Raw genomic sequence first — 23,358 nt, 5'->3', positions numbered from 1 at the left:
AGAGAAATAAATAAAAATTTAAAAAATCAAATTGGTTGATAGTGTTCTTCAAATCTATATTATTACTGATTTTCTGTCTAGCTTTACTATCAGTTACTTAGGGAAAAGTACTAAAATCTCCAACTATAATTGCAGATATGTCTCTTATTTTTAAAATAGCCATTCTGGCTTTCATTTGGTTCTTATTTGTATAATATACATTCTCCCATCTTTTTACTTTTAACCATATGTTTCTTTATATTTAAGTGAGTTTCTTATAGACAAGAAACTCTATAGTTTTGTTTTTGTTTTTTTAATCCAATCTGACCTTCCTTGCCTTTTGATTGGGGTGTTTACTACATTTACAGTTAATGTAATTATCAATGTGATTGAGTTTGAGTTTGAAGCTGCCATCTTTCAGTTACTTCTTATTTGCCCAATCTTCTCTTCGTTCCTTTTTTCTTGTCTCCCTGATTTCTTTCAGATTGAATTTTTTTGTGGTTCTGTTTTGTCTTCATTATTGGCTCTATAGTTTATAAAATAGATTTTTTTTTAAATCATTCTGTATGGCTTAGGGGGGAACTTAGATCTTAGTTTCCTGACCAGGGATTGAAGCTTGGCCAGGTCAGTGAAAGTGTGCAGTCCTAACCACCTGGTCACCAGGGAATTCCCTATAAAATACAATCTTTAAATATCAGTCTACCTTCAAATACTGTATCACTTCATGTGTACTATAAAACAATACAGCAGTAATTTTTTTCCTCTCATCTTTTGTGCTACTGTGATCATACATTTTCCTTTTACATGTACTATAAATCCTATTATAATTTTTGCTTTAAAGAACCAATTATCTTTTGAAGAGATTAAATATTAAGTGTATTTTACATTTACTCATATTTACTATTTCTGGCACTTTTCATTATGTTGTGTAGATCCACATTTCCACATGGTATCATTTGGAAGCAGTGAAAGCACTTTTGCTTGGAGACCTTCCTTTCATATTTCTTTTAGACCAGTAATTTTGTCATTCATCAAAATTCCAGTGATGAATTTTCTCATCTTTTCTCTTAAAAAAATAGTTCTTTTTCCCTCAATTTTCTTACTGGGGTAAAATCTATTGGGTTGGCCAAAAAAATTCATTTGGATTTTTGTGTAAGATCTGGCTTGTGTAATTTCTGATAAGAATTCTATTGTCATTCTTATATTTATTCTTCTGTAAGAAATATGTCTTTTTTCTCTGGCTGCTTTTAATGTTTTCTCTGTATCAGTGGTTTCAGAAATTTTATTGTAACCTGATATGATGTGGTTTTCCCCAGGTTTATTCTGCTTGGGATTCATTAAGCTTCTTGCATTCGTGAGTCTAATAGCTTTCAGCAAATTTGGAAATTTTATGGCCATTTGGTCTTTAAATATTTTTTTCTAAGCCTCTTTTCACACATCTTTCTTTATGGGATCCTTTTGAGATATTACATATATGTCAGTCTGCTTAATATTATTCCATACACAAATGGTGTTCTGTTCATGTTTTTCTGTCTCTGTGCTTCACCTTGCTTAGTTTCTATTTCTGTCTCTTCTAATCACCAATCTTCAGCATCTGCTTTTATTCCATCCAGTGTATTTTCCATTTCAGAAACTGTGTTTTTTGTATCTAGAGGTTTCATTTGGATCTTTCCTTTATCTTTCACTTCTCTAATTATCTTGGTCAGGTTTTCCTCTACCTTTTTGAAGATATAAAGCATATTTATAGTAGCAGTGTTGTAGCCATGCTTTCTGGGAAACAAACTCACTCAGAAGGACAATGCAGATAGTGAAGTGCAGTTTGTTACACCAGCAGGCCCAAGGCAGAGTCTCCTCTTAGCCAAGGGCCCCGACCAGCATTTGTGAAAATCTTTAGTACCCCATGTGTACGTGTCCAAACCCACCAGCCCAAACCCCTTGAGGCTTACAAAGGAACGGTAAATACAATCACAATAACCCTATCATTCACGTGTTATGTGTTCAAACAGTTAATAATCAATAAGCCTGTGGTTCCATTCCGATAGATAGTGTCCAGGAGGCAGGGGTGATTAGTGTCTGTTTTCTCTTAGGCATTGAGTAACCTGGATGTGATCTTCAAGATTCCCCTGCCCAGATGGGGTCTTATCCTTCCATTGTCATTCCCACAGGCGCTAAGCACAGAGTTCAGAGTCCATTGGAGAGGCGGCCTAGCACGATCAGCATGGACAGGCCTGAGATGGAGTCCAGGCCCTATGAATTCCTTCTTCAGCAGCTTTTGTGTTCTTGTTTGTTCCATCAGCATTAAAATTTCTGGATCTGTTTTATTTATTTTTTCCATTTTTTTTTAAAGCAAAATTGTTGATAATTTTTTTTTTTTCCCGTTTGTGCTATATGGCTTGTGGGATCTTAGTTCTTGGATGACAAGGGGTGGAACCTGGGCCTCAGCAGTGAAAGCACTGGCTTCTAACCACTGGACAGTCAGGTAATTCCTGGTTCAGGTTTTCTTCACCAATCAATAGCTCTCTCTCTCCTCCTTCCTGCATCCTGCTGTGCTCCCTTCCACATTCCTAGATTCAAGAGAGGAATTCTCTGGCCTCCTGAGCTGTAATCTGAGAGAGGAGGTCAGTGAAGAGAGCTGGAAGACAGTAGTTTGCTGTAGAGGGTGGCTAGGCAGGCCAACCCTTCCATCAGCATGTGTTCCAGCACTTGTAATAATCACTCTGTCTCCCATTTAAGACTGGCTTTTATCTCACTGGTTGTCCTGTAGCCATTCTTCCCTGTCAGCTCTAGCACCTCATTGTAATTCACATTGAGCTCAGCTGGAACAGACTGAATATGGTAAGTGCCACCCACACTGGATAATGCTGAAGCCAATACCATGTGCCTTTATTTACTTGATGGCCCTTATCAAGTTGTCTTGGCTGACATCTGGATTGAATTTTTCCCTTCCCTATAAAACCTGTTGATGTAGCAGTTCCTCCAAAGTTCTCAAACTTCCATTCTGGTACTTCAGGGCTAGGCACACTTTGATAATCTGTATGCCCAGCATCTCAGACTGAAGAAGGAATTCATAGGGCCTGGACTCCATCTTAGGCCTGTTCATGCTGATCATGCTTGGCCACCTCTCCAGTGGACTCTGAACTCTGTGTTTAGTGTCTGTGGAAACAACAACAGAAGGATAAGACTCCCTCCGGACAGGGGAATCTTGAAGATCGTATCCAGGTTACTCATCACCTAAGAGAACACAGACACTAATCACCCCTTCCTCCAGACAGGCCATAAATTTTTCTGTACCTATTGGGGTGTAACCTCGTGCTTATTGATTATTGGCTAATTGTTTAACTGTCTGAGCACATGGCACATGAGTGCTGGGGTTACTGGGATTGTATTTACCCTTCCTTAGTTTATGTAACTCTCAAGGAATTTGGGGTGGTGGGTTTGGACATGTACACATGGGATATAAAAGATTTTCACAAATGCTGGTCGGGGCCCTTGGCTAAGAGGAGACTCTGCCTTGGGCCTGCTGGTGTAACAAACTGCACTTCACTATCTGCATTGTCCTTCTGAGTGAGTTTGTTTCCCAGAACGCATGGCTACATTTGGTGCATTGGCCGGGAAACTTCTCACTTTGAGGAGACAGGTCTCATTTGAGGCCACCCCGAGGCTTTGTGGCTTGAATCTCTTAGATGGGGGAAGGTGCCTCGCCCCCTGGAATATTTCAGCCTTTCAACACCTGGTTTCTTCACTTTGGCAGGTAGTGAATGGCAACAAGGGAACTGAGCGCTCAGGTGAGGAGGAGCCCACCCGGTAGGGTGGAAGAGGGGGCCTGATCACCCCCCTGGGAGGGACCAGAAGGGAGATGCGTAGGAAACTGGTTTAGGTTGGCAACAATAGCTGCTCAGCACTCACGTCGACGGCCATGCCAGGGATAAAGAAAAGGAACTTAGGGTTTAAGAAAGCCAGTCAGGAGGTGTGTCCATGCCGTCTTAGGAAATGTGCCGAGTGGTCGCCACAGGGTTTAGAAAGAGAATATCGAATATTGTGTGCTCGTATTCTGCCCTCCCCCAGGAGGTACCCATCTGCTGTGTGACCCATCATCTCCCCTGCCAGTGGAAACAGGTAGATTGGCTTCTCAGGAAGGCCCTGGGACGTGGGAATCCAGAGGTAAGAAAATGGGAGGAAGCGAATCTAAAACTAAGGCCACTGTATTGGAGAATATGATTAAGAATTTTAAGAAAGGATTCGATGGAGACTACGGGAGGAAAATGACACCCGGCCAGCTCCGCACTCTGTGAAGTTGAATGGCCTTCAATGGGGGTTGACTGGCCACCAGAGGGAACTATGGACTTAAAACTCATAAAGGCAGTCTATGCTATAGTTACGGGAAAGCCAGGACACCCCGATCAGTTCCTGTACATAGACTCTTGGCTGGGAATAGCCCAAGACCCCCCCAAATGGGCCCGGTTTTTCGCCCATGGTGGGGGAGGAAAAATCTTGATGGCCCAAAACGTAACCAAGGATGGGAAGGAAATTTTACAGGACCCTGAAGGAGATGAACTTCCCCCACCGCCGTATTGGATGATGATCCCACCAGCTAGTATCACCGCGGCCACCGGAGGCCCAACCAGAGGAACCAGCCCGAAACAGGTAAGGCTCCCAGATTCCTCAACGGTCCCGACAGCTCAACAGGTTGTAGAGCCACCCCCCCCCCCTCCCCGGCAGGCTCCAGCCTCAACTGGAGGGACAATGAGCCCACCAGACTCTACCACCCTTGATGCTGCCACTACGTTTCCTAAACTCTACCCTCCACTCCTGGTAAGAACTCTGGGACAAGGGGGAGGAACCAGTGGAATTAAACAAAGGCTCCGCTCTGCCAAGGAGCCAGAGGAAAGAATACCCTTGCAGATGCCTCTTAGAGAAGTCCAGCAACCTCCAATGATAGGGGAAGACAGTAATTATCACCAAGCTCCTGTAGCCTATTACTATCAGCCCTTTTCATCAACTGATATACTGAACTGGCAAAAACACACCCCCTCTTACTTGGTGGAACCCCAGGGCATGACTAGACTAATAGAGACTATTTTCCTCACCCATTGACCAACCTGAGATGATATAATGCAATTACTAGCATCCCACTTCAGTACAGAAGAGAGATATAGGATCAACACTGAGGTGAGGAAGTGGTTACAGGAGATGATTCCTGAGGGCACTGCTAACCCAGAGAGGGGGATAGAGCAAGGCTTCCTCACCGACAGACCTAATTGGGACTACAATACAGAGGAGGGGAAAATCCAATTAGACAGATACCGGACAGTGATTATACAAGGACTTAAAAGGGGAACCTGGAGGCCAATGGACATGTCAAAACTGGCCAGAATAGTTCAGAAGGAGAACGAGTCATCTTCTGAATTTTACGAGAGACTTTGTGAGGCCTACAGACTCTATACACCCATAGATCCAGAAGCTATGGGCTCCCAAATCATCAATTCGTCATTTACCTCTCAAGCATTTCCTGACATAAAACGAAAGCTTCAAAAGACCAAGGGAGTTCTATTCCATGTCTAGTTCTCAGCTGATTGAAATAGCAGATAAGGTGTTCCTGAATAGAGACACGGAAATAGAAAAGAAATATGAGAAAAGGTATAAAGACGAGCAGAGGAGAACAGACAAGAGGTTTGCAATGTTGGCTGCTGCGCTTGGAAAGTCTTCCAAAGACTTTTCCACTGCCAAAGGAAAGAAACCCCCCCTAGCCTTGAGGTGAGGACAGCCCTCCAACCGTCCCAACGGAGGCCTCGGGCTCTATTACAGACAAATCAATGTGCCTGATGCTGTGGGTTCGGTCGCTGGAAGAATGAGTGTCCAGAAGGTAGAAGGGAGAATAAATCCCTCCCAGTTGCAAAACTCACTAACACAGAGACTGAATAGGGATGCCGGGGCTCAAAGACATCAGGTCCCTGAGAGCCCATGGTAACTTTAAAAACTGGGGACCAAGACATTGACTTTATGGTGGACACCAGAGCAGAATTGTCCGTGGTAACTAAGCCTGTGGCGCCACTGTCTAAAAGGACCGCTGCCGTAACTGGGGTTTCAGGAGGAGAAATGGTTAAGTCATTTTTCCAGCCCAGGAAATGTCAGATGGGGGGAGTCACCAAGTGACTCATGAGTCCCTCTATATCCCTGAGTGCCCAGAACCCCTGCTGGGGAGGGACTTACTCTCCAAGCTGGGAGCACAAGTGACTTTCTCTCCTGAAGAGAGGCCCACTTTTCGGGTGGGCACAACAACCTACTTACTCTCCCTCTCTGTGCCCCCTCAAGACGAATGGAGGTTACGTGAGCCCCCTGGAGATAGACAAGACAAGGCAACAGGGTTGGAGAAAAGGCTAAGTCAGCTGTTCTCTGAGGTCTGGGCTGAAGATAACCCCCCTAGGCTAGCCAGACACCAAGCCCCTATAATAATAGAACTCAAACCAGGCGCCACCCCAGTGAGAAAGCGTCAATACCCAATACCCATAGAAGCCCGGATCGGGATTCTGCCTCACATCAATAGGCTTAAAGCAGGCAGGCATCCTGGTGGAATGTCAATCAGCCTGGAACACACCAATCTTACCAGTAAAGAAGGAAGGAGGACAAGACTATAGGCCCGTACAGGATCTCAGATTGGTCAATCAGGCCACTGTAACTCTGCACCCTACTGTCCCAAACCCCTATACCTTGCTTAGCCTCCTCCCACCTAAGACAAGGATCTATACTTGCTTGGACCTCAAAGATGCCTTTTTCTGTATACGCCTAGCACCTGCATCACAACCCATCTTTGCCTTTGAATGGGAGGACCCCATTGGAGGCAATAAGCAACAGCTCACCTGGACCCACCTCCCACAAGGGTTCAAAAATGCCCCAACCATTCTCGGAGAAGCCTTGGCCTCGGACTTGGAAGCTTTCCAGCCTGAAAAGTATGAATGTTGGCTCCTGCAATATGTGGACGACCTATTGCTGGCCGCTGAGACCTGGGAAGAATGCTGGGAAGGGACCCAAGTGCTCCTCCAGTTGCTGGCAGAGGCGGGATACCGAGTGTCGAGGAAAAAAGCACAAATCTGCAAGGAGGAGGTAAGGTATTTTGGGTTTGTCTTAAGGGAAGGCACAAGGTTGCTAGACCAATCTAGAAAAGAAGTAATTCTGAGGCTCCCCACACGTAAGACTTGGCGGCAAGTCACGGAGTTCCTAGGGGCCACGGGATTCTGCAGGATTTGGATTCCAAGGTATTCTCAAATAGCCCAGCCCCTATTTGAGCTCCTGACAGGGCCTGAAGAGAATTCAGTAAATTGGACTGAGAAACAGCAGAAAGCCTTTGAGGAGCTAAGACTAGCAATCACCTCTGCCCCCGCCTTGGGATTGCCGGACCTCACCAAACCATTCACCTTATATGTGACTGAGAAAGATAAAACAGCCATGGGGGTTTTGACTCAAACCTTGGGAACATGGGACAGGCCAATAGCTTATCTTTCAAAGCGACTTGATAATGTTGCCACCGGGTGGCCTAGCTGTCTCCAGGCAGTGGCCGCGTTCGCCTTACTGGTACGTGAAGCCACAAAGCTGACTTTCGGCCAGGATCTGATCGTAAAGGTTCCACATGAAGTCAACACCCTCCTTCGAGGAGACCCCCACAAATGGCTGTCAAATTCCCAGATTATTCAATACCAGGGACTGCTATGTGAAAACCCCAACCTCTGTATCGAGCCTTGCCAGGGTTTAAACCTGGCAACACTTCTCCCAACAGGAGAAGGTGGACCTACTCACGATTGCAAGAAAGTCTTAGAGGAGGTCTATGCTAGCTGTCCAGACCTCCAAGACAGGCCAATTTCAAATCCTGACTGGACTCTGTATACTGATGGCACCAGCCTGGTAAAGCTGGAACAGAGACTGTCAGGCTATGCTGTAGTTACAGAGAGGACTGTTATCGAGGCCGGCCCCTTACCACAGCGCTGGTCAGCCCAACGAGCTGAGTTATGGGCCTTAGTCCGGGCACTGCAGTTGTCAAAGGGCAAGAGAGTGAACGTCTACACCGACTCCTGGTATGCTTTCGCTACACTCCACATACATGGGGCGCTATACCGGGAGAGAGGCATTCTAACAGCCAATGGAAAGGGCATTAAGAATGAGGAGGAGATCCTGACCCTGCTAGATGCTGTCTGGAGTCCAACGAAGGTAGCAGTCATGCATTGCTGTGGGCACCAGAAGGAAGACACCCCACAGGCTCGAGGAAACAGGCTGGCTGATGAGACCGCCAGACAGGCAGCCAAGGACAGAAAGGAATCCGGGGAAATCCCCATGAGAACATTTGTCCTAGCTGAGCTACCTGAGCTGGCCCTAGACTTCCCAACATACACACAGGCTCAAAATCAACTAGCTGAAGCGGAGGAAGCCACCAAAACAGAGAAAAGATGGTGGGAGCTACCAGGTGGTAAGCCACTAGTGCCCGAAGAGATGGCCCCCTCTCTGGTGAGCCAAGCTCATCGTATGACTCATCTAGGATGTGACAAATTGGAGGAATTGATCCAAACGCATTTTCTGGTTCCTTGCCTCTCTTCTCTATGTAGAACGGAATCCCCAAATTGCAACGTCTGCTCTCAGATTAATGCTGCTCCAGGGTGCAGACCAAAACCCCCAGGTATCCAACTAAAAGGTACCCTTCCCTTCTAACATCTGGAAGTGGACTTCACTGAGATGAAACCACATCGCCATTTTCGTTATCTTTTGGTCTTGGTATGTACATTCTCAGGATGGGTGGAGGCCTTCTCCACCCGAACTGAAAGAGCGTCAGAAGTGGCTCGAAGCCTGCCTAGGGAAATAGTTCCTCAATTTGGATTCCCCACCACCATAGGATCAGATAACGGCCCAGCCTTCATATCGGATCTGATACAACAAGTAAGTAAGGCCATGAATATAAAATGGAAGTTACACACTGCCTACCGGCCTCAGAGCTCCGGAATGGTAGAATGAACTAACTGGACACTAAAGGAGACACTTTCTAAATGGATTATAGAGACTGACTGTTCCTGGGTGGATTTACTTCCCATGGCCTTGCTCAAACTCAGGATGACCCCACGGTCCCACAGCTATTCTCCCTACGAAATTGTGTATGGGAGGCCTCCTCCCATAATAAGACAGGTAACAACTGATATACTTCAGGGACATGGAACAACAGACTGGTTCCAAATAGGAAAAAAATTATGTCAAGGCTGTATATTGTCACCCTGCTTATTTAACTTATATGCAGAGTACATCATGAGAAATGCTGGGCTGGAAGAAGCACAAGTTGGAATTAAGATTGCCGGGAGAAATATCAATAACCTCAGATATGCAGATGACACCACCCTTATGGCAAAAAGTGAAGAGGAACGAAAAAGCCTCTTGATGAAAGTGAAAGAGGAGAGTGAAAAAGTTGGCTTAAAGCTCAACATTCAGAAAACTAAGATCATGGCATCTGGTCCCAACACCTCATGGGAAATAGATGGGGAGACAGTGGAAACAGTGGCTCACTTTATTTTTGGGGGCTCCAAAATCACTGCAGATGGTGACTGCAGCCATGAAATTAAAAGATGCTTCCTCCTTGGAAGGAAAGTTATGACCAACCTAGATAGCATATTAAAAAGCAGAGACATTACTTTGCCAACAAAGGTCCGTCTGGTCAAGGCTATGGTTTTTCCAGTGGTCATGTATGGATGTGAGAGTTGGACTGTGAAGAAAGCTGAGTGCCAAAAAATTAATGCTTTTGAACTGTGGTGTTGGAGAAGACTCTTGAGAGTCCCTTGGACTGCAGGGAGATCCAACCAGTCCATCCTGAAGGAGATAAGTCCTGGGTGTTCATTGGAAGGACTGATGCTGAAGCTGAAACTCCAGTACTTTGGCCACCTCATGCGAAGAGTTGACTCATTGGAAAAGACCCTGATGCTGGGAGGGATTAGGGGCAGGAGGAGAAGGGGACAACAGAGGATGAGATGGCTGGATGGCATCACCGACTCGACGGGCATGAGTTTGAGTAAACTCCGGGAGTTTGTGATGGACAGGGAGGCCTGGCGTGCTGCGATTCATGGGGTCGCAAAGAGTCGGACACGACTGAGAGACTGAACTGAATTGAACTGAACTGCGGTTAAAGTTGCAGGCATTGCCCCTTGGGTCCATCACACCAGAGCGAAGAAGGCATACCACGCTGACCCAGAAGACACCAAGTGGACCACCCAGAAGGACCCCACCGGCCCATGGGAAACCAAGATCATTCTGAAGAACAAGAAGAAAACGAGGTCCCGGACGAGCCCTCTCTAGTATGGAGCTGGGTAAACGACTCCTACTACTCTGCCTCACCAATGCAATTCTGAACCTGACCACTGTTCCTGCACAGGACAACGTCTTCATCTCATGGGCACATTCTTACGCGGACTTCCACAACTCCAACTATTGGGTATGTGGGGCTATGCCCCTATCAGTAATGGACAGACTCCCGTGGTGGGTATCGCCACTCCATTATGAGGACTTTGTACCACTGTGCTCCTTGAAACAACAGAAAGGAACTTTCCTTTCTCTCACCAATCATAACCTTTCTTTGCTCTCCTGGTGTTAAAAAAAGCCATCAATGGGCTGGGGACATAGGGTTACATTTAACATGAACACTACTCTTACGGAGGTAACAAGGGCTTATACCTTATATATGAAAAGTAAAAAGGAGAGGGGCTCCTTTACAAAAGAGGGACAGGCCTCCCGGTACCTTGAGCAATACTACCAGGTCTGGGATGAATATTTCTCGATGACTCCTGAGAAAGGACAGTTGATTACTCCCGCTACTATTTGCTGGGAACAAAAAGAACACAAGGTTGGATTTGGAGACCACCCCCTAGACCCAAAAGAATTAAAATATATGGGTTACTTGTTCCCTGAACAATGTAAACAAATCTTTGAAGTTACCTATTACCCCAATCGGTCCGTTCAGTGGCCTGGTTCTGACTGGAAACATAATCCCCAAATCCGCTGGGTAGCCCCCAACGGGACCCAGTGGCTCTATGGGCTTAACTTATGGCCATGGTTACCAGTTGGCTGGGTAGGGCATTGCACACTAGGATTTGCTTTTGCCCATGGCAGTATTAAGCCTAGCCTACACCAACCTCCAGTAAACCTGCCTTATCTGCGTGCAAGATGGATACGATCTGTGTTCCAATGGTATGACTTGCTGCCTTGTTTGTACCCTCTATAGGGACAATGGATATCATGGTTAAGGTAGAGGCCTTAACTAATTTCACTAAACAGGACCTCTTAGACAGTTCAAAAGCCATTCAAGCCTTGAATGAAGAACAAATTCAGATGAGGAAGCCAGTAATTCAAAATAGGATGGCATTAGACATACTCACAGCAGCCCAGGGGGGGACTTGCACCATAATTAAAGCCAAATGTTGTGTATACATCCCTGACCTACCTGGAAATGTATCTACTGCCTTGGAGGATATGCAAAATCAAGTGAAAGCCATGTCTAATGAAAATATTTCCTTTTAGACTTCGGTCCTATCCTGGGTAAAGGGAGACTGGTGGAAAACTATTGTTACTGTTGTCATAATTGTTCTAATCATACTGCTTTGTGGGCCCTGCCTCTTACAATGCCTTGTGAAGTTTGTAACCCAGAGGTTGATAGCGTTCTCTCATGTGGGTGGCCGGAAGGCTAGGGTACAGTATATCGCAATAAATGATGCTCATTACAGAAACTAGGAGCATCAAGAGGGAGGAATGAAGAAGGAATTCATAGGGTCTGGACTCCATCTTAGGCCTGTTCATGCTGATCATGCTCGGCCACCTCTCCAATGGACTCTGAACTCTGTGTTTAGTGTCTATGGAAACGACAACAGAAGGATAAGACTCCCTCCAGACAGAGGAATCTTGAAGATCGTATCCAGGTTACTCATCACCTAAGAGAACACAGACACTAATCACCCCTTCCTCCAGACAGGCCATAAATTTTTCTGTACCTATTGGGGTGTAACCTCGTGCTTATTGATTATTGGCTAATTGTTTAACTGTCTGAGCACATGGCACATGAGTGCTGGGGTTACTGGGATTGTATTTACCCTTCCTTAGTTTATGTAACTCTCAAGGAATTTGGGGTGGTGGGTTTGGACATGTACACATGGGATATAAAAGATTTTCACAAATGCTGGTCGGGGCCCTTGGCTAAGAGGAGACTCTGCCTTGGGCCTGCTGGTGTAACAAACTGCACTTCACTATCTGCATTGTCCTTCTGAGTGAGTTTGTTTCCCAGAATGTGTGACTACAACAATACCAAAATCTTTTTCCATAAATCAGGGGATCCATCCCAATGGTGGCACACATGTCCTGGAATTGCATCTGGAACTTGAGACTCCTTTGGGTGTCCTACTTGCGCTTGCTGGCAAATTGCCCCAGATTAGTTTTGAAGCTTCTTTGGGGTAGTAATGCTGCCTCCCAAATGATGCAGCTCATGCTGGTGACTCAGGTGCCGTGGTTTTGATTTGTATTTCCCTGATGGCTGATACTGACCATCTCTTCATGTGCTTATTGGCCACATGTATGCCGCCTTTGGAGAACTGTCTATTTATTTTCTTCCAGCCTACCTGGAAATGGAAATATGAAAATCACTGTGTAAAAGATATTGGTGAGTTGAGGTCTATCCCGATGGGGCTTTTTCTATAAACCTACGTCGTTGGAAACGCCTCATAGAGTAACTGTGTAGTTTCCTTTACTCATAGAACTACCTGTTAGATCTGTGGGAAAGAACTACAAGACATAGCTGCCAATTAAACTATGAAAAACCTAACAATTTTTTTTTTATCTTAGGTATTGGCATATCCCAATGATCTCTGTCAAGTTCTAGGGTGTGATAACTTAGGAATTAATATGATTTGAACTTGATAAGCTTTTAGAGAACTAGACATCCCATCTCCTGACCCTAAACAGGATCCTATAGTGAACTGCTTGAGGAAATTGGATCTTAAAGATTACAGGTGGCAAACTTTGAAGTGCACTCCACTGAAGATCAGAGAGGCCCAACTAAAACAGCTGTGGCATCACAGCTGTGGATTGAGCAGAACTTTTTGTAGGGCTGCCTTGAAGATGACAACTTTGGAGGAACTATGGTGACTGGCAGTGGAAAGAATCAGGACGTGTGAAAATCCTTAAAAATTTATTGACTTAAATAACTTTGCCTATGTTATGAATAAAAAGAAACCTTTGTGCAGAAAAAAAAAAAAAAAGATATTGGTGAACCATTTCTGAAATTCTGGGTTCTACAATAGTAAGAAAAGTAGCTGCTCACTATCTTTTAAAATTTTATTTATTTATTTATTTTGGCTGTACTGGGTCTTCATTGCTGTTTACAAGCTTTCTCTAGTTGCAGTGAGCAGGGACTATTTTGTAGCTGCAGTGTGCAGGCTTCTCACTGCAGTGGGTTCTCTTGTTGCAGAGCACAGGCTCTAGGGCGTGGGCTTCAATAGTTGCCGCAAAGCGGACCTTTGCTGCAAAGTGATGTCTCTGCTTTCTAATACTCTGTCTAGGTTTGTCATAGCTTTTCTTCCAAGAAGCAAGCATCTTTTAATTTCATGGCTGCAGTCACCATCCACAGTGATTTTGGAGCCCAACAATGTACCTTAGTTAAAACACGCTAACCATCATCTGAAAATGTGGAGTTCTCATGAGTCTTCAATTTGTAGAAAACACAGGATCTGTGAAGTGCAATAAAGGGAAGCCCAACAAAATGAGGTATACTTTTAAGATCTGTCCAGGAACTCATAATTTAATAGGAGAAGAAACAATTACATAACTTTAAGTTAAATCAAGAGAAAAACAGATATGATTTCTACACATTCTAACCAACATTTGTTATTATTTTTTTAAATATAGCCATCCTAGAACAAGTGAACTTGTATCTTATTGTGGTTTTGATTTGTATTTTCCTGATGGCTAATTATGCTGACCTTCTCTTCACATTGGCTACTCTTCACATTCACATCTCTTCATATTGGCTACTTGTATGCCTTCTTTGGAGAACTGTCTATTCACATTCTTTGCATATTTTTTACTTTGTTGTCTTTTTACTGTTGAGTGGTGGAAGAGTTTTTGTATATACTTGTATGTTGATGTTCATTGCAGCACTATTCACAATAGCCAAATGGTAGAAACAACCAAAGTGTGCATCAGCAGATGAATGGACAAACAAAATGTGCATACAATGAAATATTAATCAGCCATACAAAGGAAGGAAGTTCTGATACATGCTACCACATGGATGAACCTTGTAAAGATAATGTTAGGGGCCTCCCTGGTGGCTCAGTGGTAAAGAATCCACCTGCCAGTGCAGGAGACACAGATTGTAAGATAGTTGGAAAGTAGATTACAGGTTATCAGGAGCTTGAAGTGCAAGTAATAGAAAATTCTTGCTTAACAGATACAAAGTTTCTGTTTAGGTTTATGAAAAAGTTTTAGAAATAGATAGTGGTAATGGTTGCAGAATATTGTAAATGTAACTAATGCCACTGAATTGTGTACTTAAAAATGGATGAAATGGTAAATTCTGTGATGTATGTATATTTCATCACAATTTTCTTTTAAAGGTGGCGTTGGCAGCTGTGAAGAAATCAGACTAAAGTTTAAGATTACAGCAGGAATCCAGGTTAAAGATGATCTGTTTATCTTTCTAGAGCCACTCTACCATTCTCTACCCTGTTCTGTGCTCCAGTAAGCTGATCTGTGATGACCAATTAACCAGCTGGTAGACCCTCTAACTTCTGGTTAGATTCGGTCAGTGTGGAGCATTGCCAACATGGAGGACTGATCAAGAGCTCAGAGGGTGAGGGGAAAATGAGATCAGGGTATTCTCCTGGCTCCCATCCTGCAGGGTGCTGTGGGCCTCTATCCCTGATGAAAGGTGTCAGTTCCTACCAGGCAGCCCCCTCCACAAAGCTCTCTCTGTCTTTGTATTCTAGTAATGTCTCCCCTCCGTCATTTCTACTAGGGATATAGTGGCCACCACTAGTGCACTTATATATCCTAATGTATTAGTTATCAGTTCAGTCGCTCAGTCGTGTCCGATTCTGCGACCCCATGAACCACAGCACACCAGGCCTCCCTGTCCATCACCAACTCCCAGAGTTTACCCAAACTCATGTCCATTGAGTCAGTGATGCCATCTAACCATCTCACCCTCTGTCATCCCCTTCTCATCCCCTTCATCCCCTTCAATCTTTCCTAACATCAGGGTCTTTTCAAATGAGTCAGCTCTGCATCAGGTGGCCAAAGTATCCTAGTTTCAGCTTCAGCATCAGTCCTTCCAATGAACACCTAGGACTGATTTCCTTTAAGATGGACTGGTTGGATTTCCTTGCAGTCCAAGGGGCTTTCAAGAGTCTTCTCCAACACCACAGTTCAAAAGCATCAATTCTCCTGCGCTCAGCTTTCTTTCTAGTCCAGCTCTCACATCCATACATGACCACTGGAAAAACCACAGCCTTGACTAGACGGACCTTTGTGGACAAAGCAATGTCTCTGCTTTATAGTTCATTTATTAAACTTTCTTAGAATTCCCTGGTGGTCCAGTAGTTAGGACTTGGTGCTTCCACTGCAAGGGGCCCTGGGTCTGATTCCCCGGTTAGGGACAGACTCACACTAACTAATTATAGTCCAGTTCCAAAGTGGCTGAAACTCAATGCACTAATCCATCTGTCTCCTTGCCTTGGGGACAGAACTGACTCTTCTCCAAGTTCTCTGATATGCAGGAGAGAAATTGGAGGGGATTGGTTGGTTTCTACAGAGGAATCAGAAAACTAGGTGTCTCCCAAGAAAGCAGCAGAAATAGAGGTTCTTGGAAATGATCTCAGGAAAGAGTTTAGTCAATTGGGTCAAAATCCGGACACCAGCTTGCAATAGCTCAGGTTCCCAACCAAATGGTCTGAAGATAAAAGAGGGACAATAGATTGTGGAGACACTCAGGGAAATATTATCAGAGTTAATGAAGAAAAATCCTGTTACACCCAGTTGTTGGCCTCCTGTGCCTATTCCATCCTGTAGCCATACTCGGGGCAAAATGGGGATGATTACTCCATCACAGACTCTACATCATTTATACCCTCCTATTTCCCCCCTACTTTCTGTCTTTTCCCTGAATGCTGGTCTCCTATCCTGGCCCTTCCAGCTGCTGAAAGACACACATCAAACCTACATCCCTGCTAGATGGCAGAGTATCTGAGACCAATGTGTTATCCACACAATTTGGGTTCTCCTGAGTCAGATTGGAAACTTCTGCCTGGCTTATTTCACTTTGATTCGACATAGAGAACTCTGAATGGGGTGTAACTTCTATAACATGATCCTTAGGTCTTGACTCCTGGACATGTCCTCTGGGGCTTGCTTTCAAACCAGGGCCTCTTGAGTAGCTGCTACTAAAAGCTTTCTTTTTTTGTCACATTTACTGTACTCCCCAGAGAAGCACATATCTACTCCATCTTACTCCCTTCCATGCTGTCGGGATCCGGGCATCCTTTAGATATTTACAGCTCTAGCTAGCTGTATGAACTCAGAGACATCTGTATGTCTCAAGCTGTTTTTAAGTTCTTAAGGAAATCCTAGTATGTGACAACACTCAATTAGTGTTAGTTGTTGTTATTATGATGTTGTTATTAATATAGCAATATGTTCTTACAACTGGTATAACCCACTTACCAAATTTGACTGTTAAAAGTGGTCACATTTCTCTCTTTTTAAAATTCTGAGTCTAAATTCAGTTTATTTTTATAACTGTTTTATTTAACTTTAATTGTTTATTTCTTCTTGTGCTTAGTCACTCAGTCCTGTCTGACTGTTTGCTACCCCATGGACTGTAGCCTGCCAGGCTCCTCTGTCCATGGGGACTCTCCAGGCAAGAATACTGGAATGGGTTGTCATGCCCTTCTCCAGGGGATCTTCCCAACTCAGGGATCAAACCCAGGTCTCCCGCATTGAGGCAGATTCTTTACCATCTGAGCCACCAGGGAAGCCCTATTTATTTCTTACCTAGATATTATGTGCACCCAGAAAAAATTCCAAAACAGTAAAAAGGCCCACCACTTCTCCCAACCACCCACTTCACCTCCCCACCAACAGCCCTCTTACCAATTCCTTCCTTAAACAACTTCAAGGATATTCTATGCAATTACATTCACAAACTTGACCATTTTTCTCTTATATATGTCTTATATAAATATTAATACTAGCCATAATAATGTATCTTGGAAAACTTTTCAAATCAGTTCTTACTGAGTTACCTAATTATTTCTTTTTTTCCTTTTAAAGATTTTCCTCCAGTTTTTAGATTAGGGAATTTAGGGCATTGGATTTCACCCAATTTAGAAATATGGTATAATTTTCATAAAATAAGATTCATTCATTTTAACTGTACAGTTTAATAAGTCTTGGCAATTGTATACTGGCTGTTGTGTACCCTCTCAACAATTAAGATACAAATGTTTCCATCATTCTAAAACGTCCCCTCATTCTCCATTGTAATCAATCCCCTCACCTAAAATCTAACTCTGTGAAACCACTGACCTGTTTTTTACTACAACATAGTTTTCATTTCTAGAGTTTCATTTATTTCATTGTACAATATACAGTGTTTGACTTTGTACACTTCAATTTTTGTGTTTGACTTTGTACACTTCAATTTTTTTTTGAGATTCCATGGCCTTGTTGTACACATCACCATCTCATTTCTTTTTAGCACAGAGTATTAGATAATAAAGGAGTTATTTACTCAATTATCAGTTGAGAGATATTTGGTTTGTTCCAGTTTGGGCTTAATATGAATAATGCTGCTATGAAAATCTGCATAACACTTTTGTGTGGAAATATGTTCACATTTGCTCTTGAGTAAATCCCTAAGAGTAGAATTTCTAGGTCATAAGGTATGTTTAACTTTATAAGACAATGCCAAACTGTTTCACAAGTGTATCTACCCTTTTGTAATCTCACCTATGATATAATTTGCCTTAATTCTTTTCAACAGCCAGCATGTAACTGCTGGTCAAAAAGAGCAATAAAGCAAATGCAGCAGATGTTAAATTGGTGAATCTGGGTATAAGAGTACACAGATGTTCATTTTACTATTCTTTCCTTTTTTCTTTAAAGTTTTTTCAAAATAAAAAACTGGAGGGGGTACTAGATTGCATGTTATATGGTATTGGACTAATTCTAAAGTTTATCTGGCAGGGTATTTGTAAGGAAAGAGTAAATTTTCAAAGAGAACAATGAAGGGGAATAGTTCCAACTAGATAGCTAAACAAATTCTAAAGCTATGATAATTTAAACATTTTTATTGTCACATACAAAAACCTCCTGGGTAATCATACAGAGAGTCTAGAAAAAAGCTCATGTGGTTATGGATTTTTAATATACAATGAAGATGGCATTTTACTTTTTTAAAATTTATTTATTTTACATTCAAAAAGCACGCAAAGGATTTATTTGCTAGTCAAAGCTGTTCACAGAACCAGACAGGGACTATAAATTAAGTTTTTCTAAGGAGCTTCGCCTCAGTGAAATTAGTTGACTCTGTAGGCAGAAACAGGTTAACAGATGACATTTACACCTTGGGAAAATATATCACTGATGAGGTGTCCCTATATTTAATCATTTTAATGAGCATGTGACACTGTTAAGAAATAACCACAGAATTCTTCAAAACTTGTACATATCCACACGTGTGTGCTCAGTTGCTAAGTTGTGTCCAACTCTTTTGCAGCCCCATGGACTGTGGCCCACCACGCTCCTCTGTCCGTGGGATTTTCCAGGCAAGAATACTGGAGTAGGTTGCCATTTCCTTCTCCAGGGGAAGATGGCATTTTAAAATCAGAATGGGTTAATATATGATTATGGGACTTAACTATTAATTTATAAAAATGTCAGATCTCTATTCCATTCCCTTTACATACACCTTATATATGAATTCCTTAAATATGAATTCAGGAAATAATAGAAGTATATTAGAAGACCTATGCATGATTTTTATAAATTTGGAATAGGCATGACATTCTTTTTTTTTTTTTTTTTTGGTTTTTAGTTTTCTTTTTTTTTTAAATTTTTTTTATTAGTTGGAGGCTAATTACTTCACAACATTTCAGTGGGTTTTGTCATACATTGACATGAATCAGCCATGGAGTTACATGTATTCCCCAACCCGATCCCCCCTCCCACCTCCCTCTCCACCCGATTCCTCTGGGTCATCCCAGTGCACCGGGCCCGAGCACTTGTCTCATGCATCCCACCTGGGCTGGTGATCTATTTCACCATAGATAATATACATGCTGTTCTTTTGAAACATCCCACCTTCACCTTCTCCCACAGAGTTCAAAAGTCTGTTCTGTACTTCTGTGTCTCTTTTTCTTTTTTGCATATAGGGTTATCATTACCATCTTTCTAATCTACCACATCCATATATATGTGTTAGTATGCTGTAATGTTCTTTATCTTTCTGGCTTACTTCACTCTGTATAATGGGCTCCAGTTTCATCCATCTCATTAGAACTGATTCAAATGAATTCTTTTTAACGGCTGAGTAATATTCCATGGTGTATATGTACCACAGCTTCCTTATCCATTTGTCTGCTGATGGGCATCTAGGTTGCTTCCATGTCCTGGCTATTATAAACAGTGCTGCGATGAACATTGGGGTGCACGTGTCTCTTTCAGATCTAGTTTCCTCAGTGTGTAAGGCATGACATTCTTAAGCAAGAAGTGAAATCCAAAAGCAGTAAAGAAAAGTGCTGATATATTTTGCTACACAGACATTTAAAAATTCTATTGGATTAAAAAAATTCTATTGGATTAAAAATAACGTAAACAGTATATCTGTGCATGTTTTTGTTTGTGTGTGCTCAGTCATTTGTCAGTTTTCTCGCGGTATAAATTTTTCATTTTATTTGTTTTTGGATGTGCTTCATTGCTGCATGGGCTTTTCTCTAATTGCAGCAAGCAGAGGCTACTCTCTAGTTGCAGTGTGAGGGCTTCTCATTGTGGTGGCTTCTCTTGTTGCAGAGCATAGGCTCTAAGGCTCCTGGCCTTTGGTAATTGTTGCACGTGGGCTCAGTAGTTGTGGCTCTCTGGCTCGAGAGCACAGGCTCACAAGCTGTGGGCCATGGGCTTAGTTGGTCTGTGGCATGTGGGCTCTTCCATCAACCTGTGTCTCCTGCATTGGCAGGTGTATTATTTACCATTGAGCCTACAGGGAAGCCCCTCACGGTATAGAGTTTGCTGATTGCATCCCCATAGTATCATGTTTCTTTCCCTCTTGTATTTGGTTTAAATTGATAGTTACATGTAAAGGCTTGATCAGATTAGATTTCTTTTTCAAAGTAAGACTAATTTCAGGACTTCCTTGGTGGTCCAGTGGTCAAGAATCTGTGCTTCCATTGCACGGGCCTCGGGTTGGGGAACCAACATTTCACATGAGCATGGCATGGCCAAAAAAAAAATTTTTTTTTTCTTGCCTCTTTTTATCAGTGTTATCAGCTATTGTCTTTTCCTAGATCCATTCATTCATTAGGGTTTGGCAACTGGTGATATTTTAATTCTCTTTTCTACCGAGTTTATTAGAATACTTCTATAAGGAGAAACTTCCACTTATCACCTGTTCAGTTACCCTGAGATATTCAACTTGTATAGGAAAAGCATAACAAATGTTAATTCTTTTTTCTTTACCAATTGTCAAAATAATGAGTTGATTCCCTACCATCTTTCAAAAGTAACCAATAAAGTGGGCTTTTGTAGTATCACTATGAATAAATAGATTTAATCCTATTTGAAGCTATAATTCATTGAGACTGTAACTCTTTCTGATGCTCAAATGGTAGTTTTGGCCAGTATGAATTTACTTAGGTTATCTCCTGAGTCCTCTGACACATCATTTGTCTTTATTAATTTCTTTGCTTCCTGATAATGACAGGTTATTTTAGGCCCATCTTCTGTATACAGATCTGTCCCAGTCCTGGAATCAGCCATCTTAAGGAGTCCAGGTTACTTTTAACAAAATGACATTTAAAAACAACAAATTGAGTGCCAGGAATGCCCATTGATACTGGGTTGGTCATGGACCCTAGGTCTTCTCAGAGCTAGAAAATACAATTTAAAAAAAAAGATTAACTATATCATGAGTTCATATTGACACTTACAATTCAAAAGCAGCTATGGAGTTTTTACTTAACATCATCAATCTTACCTCATTATCTCTTCTTAACAATATAAAAAATTTCAGTTGTCAATAACAGCAACATTATTTTATTTTTTATTATTTTTATTCTATTTCTCCCACAATACACAGTTTCAGAGCAACAATGTTGCCAAATTGAAAGAGACATGTATACCCCAATATTCATAGCAGCACTGTTTACAATAGCCAGGACATGGAAGCAACCTAGATGTCCATTGGCAGATGAATGGATAAGAAAGTTGTGGTTCATATACACAATGGAATATTAGAATGCATTTGAACCAGTTCTAATGAGGTGGATGAAACTGGAGCCTGTTGTACAGAGTGAAGTAAGTCAGAAAGAAAAACACCAATACAAAAAAAAAAGAAAAACACCAATACAGTATATTAGCACATATATATGGAATTTAGAAAGATGGTGACGATGACACTATATGTAAGACAGCAAAAGAGACACAGATGTAAAGAACAGACTTTTGGGCTCTGTGGGAGAAGGCGAGGGTGGGATGATTTGAGAGAATAGCATTGAAACATGTATATTATCATGTGTGAAATAGATCGCCAGTTCGGGTTCCATGCATGAGGCAGGGTGCTCAGGGTTGGTGCACTGGGATGACCCTGAGGGATGGGATGGGGAGGGTGGTGGGAGGGAGGGTCAGGATGGGGAACACATGAACACCCATGACTGACTCATGAGAATGTATGGCAAAACCCACCACAATATCATAAAGTAATTAGCCTCCAATTAAAAAAAGTGAAAACAAACAAACAAAAAACGAATGATGTCAGTAACCACCAATAATATAATTACCAAAAACAATTTGAGGGTTTTTTTTTTTTTTAGTTTCTTTTTGTCCTTAGAGTACTTTTGACTATGGCTGTACAGTCAAATTAATGTATCTAAGTCATCTGAGATAGTTCTTTGTATACTTACACTACCAACTCAATACATAGTTAGAGTATTTCTTTTATTTATTTTCTCCCCAGTTTTATTGAAAACATTTAATTCCATTTTACTTTCTATTTAGGGGGTTGTTTTTACATTTTTATGTTTTGTCAGACTTTATGAGATATTCAAATATATTAAAGCTCACCAGTTTTAAGTATACCATGACTCTGAAAAAGATGCAGAGATGTACAACCATCACCACAGTCATTATATAGAATATTTTCATCAACCCCAACATTTCTCTCATGACTCTTTGTAGTGAGTCCCCTCCCCACATCTCTTGGCTCTTGTGTACAATTTGATGGACTTTGGTATAATACATTATTAACTGTTAAAAATTGTGGCAAAATATACTACATAAAATTGCCATTTTAATAATTTTTAAGTGTGCAATTCAGCGGCATTAGCTACATTCACAATATTGTGCAACTATCATCACTATTTCAAAAATGTTTTCATCACACCAAACAAATTCTATACCCATTAATTAGGAATTCTCCATTATCCACTCTGCCCAACATGTCCACAACTATAAGCATCTTTGCCATAGACATCACTGCTGCAGACGGTTATGGCACAAATATTTTTGCAGCATAACTGATTGACCATAAGGCCATTCTGTTGTAAAAAATAAAATAACAAAAAACAAGAGAGGGACATCAAAAGGACATAATGAAACATATGAACAAAAAAACTAGAAAGAAAAAAAAACTAGAAAAACTTTATAGCAAAATACAAAATCTTTGAATAAACTAAAATGTGTGTGGGTTTACTTCAATACTGTGCAAATAACTGATTTTACTTTGTGGCCTGTATGTAAGCATTTATTTCCCAAGACTTTCATTCACAGCTATTATATAACTGTGCTTACATACAGGCCACAAAGTTAAATCATATTTTTGTAATATAATACATATTATAAATATTTATTACATATATTTTTGTTGTCAGTGATGACTTATCTCCTTGTTCAGCATTGTACTTTTTCTTTTACATTAAAATTTACTTTGTTAAGAGAAGTATAAGTTTCCAAATACTAAGATGTATATTTTGTAACCAAGTTTTGTACTGTGTTGTGAAAACCTCTCCACTGTTGTTCTTGGCATCTTGTCTATCCATAGATGTTCCAAAGTTCTGTGGGTCCTATGCCTTCAAATCACTGAAGGACTGCAGACTGACATGTAACCAT

At 41.9% G+C, this 23,358-nt stretch overlaps 1 non-coding gene across 1 annotated transcript; it reads left to right on the top strand.

Annotated features, from left to right (window-relative positions):
* Nucleotides 1–12,647: 12,647 nt before the first annotated feature.
* Nucleotides 12,648–12,778, top strand: LOC122446927. The gene has a single exon (XR_006271069.1). It is a non-coding gene; the product is annotated as a small nucleolar RNA SNORA18 (small nucleolar RNA).
* The last annotated feature ends 10,580 nt before the right edge of the window (nucleotides 12,779–23,358 follow it).

The sequence above is a fragment of the Cervus canadensis genome, chromosome 8 (genome assembly GCF_019320065.1).
Source record: "Cervus canadensis isolate Bull #8, Minnesota chromosome 8, ASM1932006v1, whole genome shotgun sequence".
NCBI classification, from domain to species: Eukaryota; Metazoa; Chordata; class Mammalia; order Artiodactyla; family Cervidae; genus Cervus; species Cervus canadensis.
The sequence above is the reverse complement of the archived record's forward strand: the minus strand, read 5'-3'. Positions and strand labels throughout refer to the sequence as shown.